The following is a 4,728-nucleotide window of genomic DNA, read 5'->3' on the forward strand; positions in this document are numbered from 1 at the left end:
CACACACACACACACACACACACACACACACACGCACACAGGAAATAGCAAACACAACAATTAAACTTTGCTGGTTCTTTTATGCTTTAAAGGGATTTTAAACAACGTGAATGAAAAATAAAATTATGAAACTGAACTCCTGACAGTTTGTGGTTCAGTCAACACTGTGGAAACTGTGGGGGGCAAAATCTGATCTCCTGATAACTTTTCAACAACATAAATGTCAACATCAAATATACGATCAACCAGTTATAACCAGGACATCAGCGATGAGTGCGTGCTGTCGCTGTCACCTTCAGTATTTTATCATCAAGGTAACATTTACGTAGCCTTTAATCCCTTTCTAGTAACACATCACTGCCTCAGCTGCCTCCTTCCTGCTGCTCGAAACACACAAGGATGTTTTTAAGGAACATTTGCTGCTTGTGGTGTGAAACATCAAAACTGAAACAAGCCTTAGCTGCTGTGGACGTCCACACCTGATGGAGGCTCCAGAACTCCTCAGTTTGTCTAAAATCTGAATCTCTCTGGTAAAAACAAACAAAAAGAGAAATGTGTGTAACTTATATTTGTCCATCTCTCAGCGCTGGACTAAAGCAGCATCTCTCTGCAGTAACCACCAGTGTGACCTGTGATTCCCGTGCTGATGGATTTTATGGTGTCACTGTGGGAAGTTCCACCAGGATAAGACAGAAAACATTAAATATATCTATCAGTCAGGAAAACAAACATTTTCTGGTGTGTATAATGACTGTAAAGCATTAAAAATGAGAGAAACTGAAACGTGTGTGACTTTGATTGTTGCCGTGTTTGCAGAATAATAGGAAACCAATCACATCCAGGTAGGTTTCCCAATTAGCTGCCCTCACTAAACAATTAAAATCAGCAGCAGTTTTAACACTTTGAAATAAAACCTCAAACCACTGCTCAGAAGCAGCACACGGGCCTGAATCTGGCACTTAATGGCACGACGTTTCACAGCACACGTCTGAATCACCGAGTCGAATAATTGTTTGAGTGTCACACTCGTTTACATATTGAGTGCATTTCCTGGGAACATGCCAGGAAAAACTATCAAAAACAACACGCGTGGGCGGACAATTTCAGCTAAAAGCCATTGTGCCGTCTCTCACACGAATAATAAGTGCTGCTCCTTTTAAAGCCTGAACAAATACCGGCGGTGTAAGCTCACGCAGCTGGCACAGGAAGCTGAATATGTGAATAATAATGAGTGAGCGACGCTGCGGCAGCTCCGAAGAGGAGCTCACCTGAACATCAGAGCAGTCTGTGGAATAAATAAGAGCCGAGGCCGGGTGAAACCGAAACAGCAGCGCCTTCAAATTAACTGTTTCCTGAGCTGATTTTGGTCAGTACTGCTCAGCCGGGCGGGAAAACATCTTATTGAACAGTTTCTGCCAGTGTGTGTCGGTTTGTTTGTTGGGGAGTGCAGGGAGCTGACAAGAGGCTCGTGTTCAGTTAAGTCTGTCCCACTGAACACCTGAGCACCCTCTCACTCCAATGTAAAGTATTACAGCATTAGAGGGAAAAGCCAACAATCAGACAATCCTATGAGCAGCACTCGGTGACAGCAGGGAGAAAGAACTCCATTTTAACAGGAAGAGACCTCCAACAGAGCCAGGCTCAGGGAGGGGCGGGGCCATCTGCAGTAAGTATGTGGGGGAGTAAGGGGACGAGAAGGGGGGAAAAGAGAGTATAGAGATGAGGACTAACACAAACTGTGGGACAGAAAACACTGAATTATATTGACTCAGTGGATCATGGGAGATCCTCCAGCAGTCTGATCCTATAGCAGCACAACTAAGGGACTGCTCAGGATCAGCTGATCCAGCAGTAGTTTGAACCCTAACCTTCAAAGTAGAGAGGGTGTTTTTGTCTCCTGAAGCCATACTGGGAGCTGGTTCCACAGCTGAGGGCTGAAGGCGCTGCCTCCCATTCTACTTTCAGAACCACAAGAGTTCTGCAGAGAACCTTTGTAGAGCCTATGATGTAGCTTACACAGTGACCAGTGTCGTTGCCCACATTTATGCGTGTGTGGTGCATTATGTCTTCATTACGGCGTGGCTGTCCTGACGTCTCACACGCAGCGACAGCTTTTTTTCTCTTTCTTCATGATTATTCTGATAGTTTCAACAATCTGCTGACATTTTGATTATGATTATTTATGCTTTATACACAGGTGATGATTGTTTTTGTCTTACTGTTAAATTCAAAAACTGTGTCGAAAAAGTTGCGGAAATGCAGATGAAGAATCGATGAAGCTGAACAGGCCACAGGTTGCATTTCTCTGGAGCTGCACATCAGGTTATGATGTAGATTTCCCAGTGAGGCTCCACTATGCTATCCAAAAGCCCAGACTGTATTCTGCTGTTGGAATAAAAAATGATTTCAAATGTGAGTCAGTGTGAAAGTGGACATTAGAGGAACTACCAGTGTTTGCTGCTCTCTGGGCGTCCACACATCAGAGGGTCAGATCCACATCAGATCCAGCTACCTACAACCACCACACAGCTTCATCCATGTTGGCCAGCTCGCCCTCATCCATCGGCTTAACCCTAAATATTCATACAAAGAGTTACAAAGAGTTTATTAGTTAGACTTTGTTTTCCACTCAAAGTCTCTTTCACGCTCTCAGAGATCAGCTGACAGCAGGATCATAGATGATTTTATACAAGGCACTCAAACACGTGACCTAAATTTAGCATCTGTATGGTTTTAATAGAAAGGAAAAAGTGGTCATTTTTTCTATCGACCGTGCTGAAAAGCTGCATACTTTCATACAGCCTGTAGCCATACAGCTTCTTGCTGTGAAACTGTCACTACAGACAGAATGTGGACAAATCACCAAAAGCTGCAAATGGAGTGGAGCTTTTGAACAAAACTAATTCCCAGGATGTAAAAAACAGCCGAGGGCATCGTGAAGGAGGGCGGTGCAGAAACACAGGAACTAAGATGTGCTACTTATGTTAAGAGCTGAGCCCCGCTGAGAGGAGATAGCTGAAATAAATAACAGAAGGTGGATTTCTTCTGAGTCTACTTAAGGAAATCTCCGTCGTGTAAGCCATTTATTTTCACTGCACCCCACCCACCCACACCCCAGCAAAGAGCACACTCCAGTCAGACAAAGGAAATGTCCCGCAGAACTATTTCTTCTTCTGTTGTCAGAATTTAAACTGATGCATTGTTTCTCTCTGAAACTCAACAATAAGTGCTCCCTTACAGTCATTACGCATCAATGATGTTATCAGGACAAAAATGAAGAAATGCTTCAGGTTACGGGCTGTTTTTGGACTTAAGCAGTCCACCTGAAACATATAAGGAGCATTGTCATAATTATATCCATGTGACCTTTAACCAGCGGGGTCTCGATGCCACTCGGGTGAATTTGGGGGGCTCAAAGGAGCTTGTTAAACTAACTCAGCCTATTAGAAATATGACCGTGCTTCCAGCAGAAAATTACTTACTAAGTATGCAGGACACACAAGAGGCAGAGAGAATAAAATCTGAATCTTTTATCCAGTCAGAGGTCACGCGCAGGTAATCAGGCGGCGTGGCAAACAGGCGGGTGGAGAGGGTGCAAAAGAGCAGGAACATGAAACAACTCAAAGGGCGAAGAGAGGACGGCCGAGCAGCTCGAGAGGAAAGAACAGTACAGTGTGAGGCAGGTGAACAACAGGGTGACTGGTTAATTCAGCACAGGTGATGCTAATGACGGCAGGTCAGACCATCCAGACTGCACACCTGAGACTCCTCGAGTCTTCACCCGACGAGGCAACACATCTTTGACTTAATGACACATGTACGCTTTAAAAACAGCCTCGTTTAGAAAGTGATGCCAATTAAATTTAAAGTTTCACCAAGTGCATCATAAATTCTTGTGTTCATGTTTTATATTTAAGGCTTTTGATCAAAATCACATCAACCAGAGAGATAGGATCCATTTTTAGTCACATGCACCGAAAGAACTTGTTTGTATGTTCCAGCTGTGCGAAGCATACACCTGTGCGTCCTCGATTACAGCACCTCCCACAGCCTCCTCTCCCCTCATGATGCATTTCAGGAACTGAGACGCACTCGAGAGCGTGTACTGAGAACACCGGCAGGAGGACGGAGCATGGAAGAGACGAGAAACACAAATAGATGAAAAACCCCCGAACAAAGAATGGAAGTAAAGCCCACGACAGTGTGAAAGCACCGAGGATTACAGGAAACAAACAAACAAGAAATGAGCTAAAAAATAAATGAAAACCACAAAATATGGCAGACGTGATCATTTTAGGCCTGATTGTAATTTAAAATATTAAACAACAAATTCATTTTTTAGTGTTAGAAGAATCTGTTGTGGGCTGTGTTGCCTCCTGCAGTGGTGTACTGTAAAAAGAAGCTCAGGCAGGATTGTTCAAGTTTGTGTTTCAGGCTGTGAAACGTCAGTTTCTATTCCAGAAAGTCAGCGAGCTGCGAGGCGAAGGCTCCATATCCTGAAATGTTCGTGTTTAAGATCAATAAACGGATCCTTGTCCCCCGACAGTACAACCGATCATCAGTGACTGTTAAAAATAAATCAGAAGGACGCATCCTGATATTTTTGTTTTTATAAATGTTGGAAGACAAAATCATTGTGAAACTGGCTCTGCTGACAGGTCGGTGCTTATCCAAATCTCACTTCTAGATACAAATGAACAAAAAACTGAGGCTTCAATGTGTCAAAAC

This window comes from Haplochromis burtoni, unplaced genomic scaffold, assembly GCF_018398535.1.
Source record: "Haplochromis burtoni strain Fernald_Lab_line unplaced genomic scaffold, NCSU_Asbu1 Contig_718, whole genome shotgun sequence".
NCBI classification, from domain to species: domain Eukaryota; kingdom Metazoa; phylum Chordata; class Actinopteri; order Cichliformes; family Cichlidae; genus Haplochromis; species Haplochromis burtoni.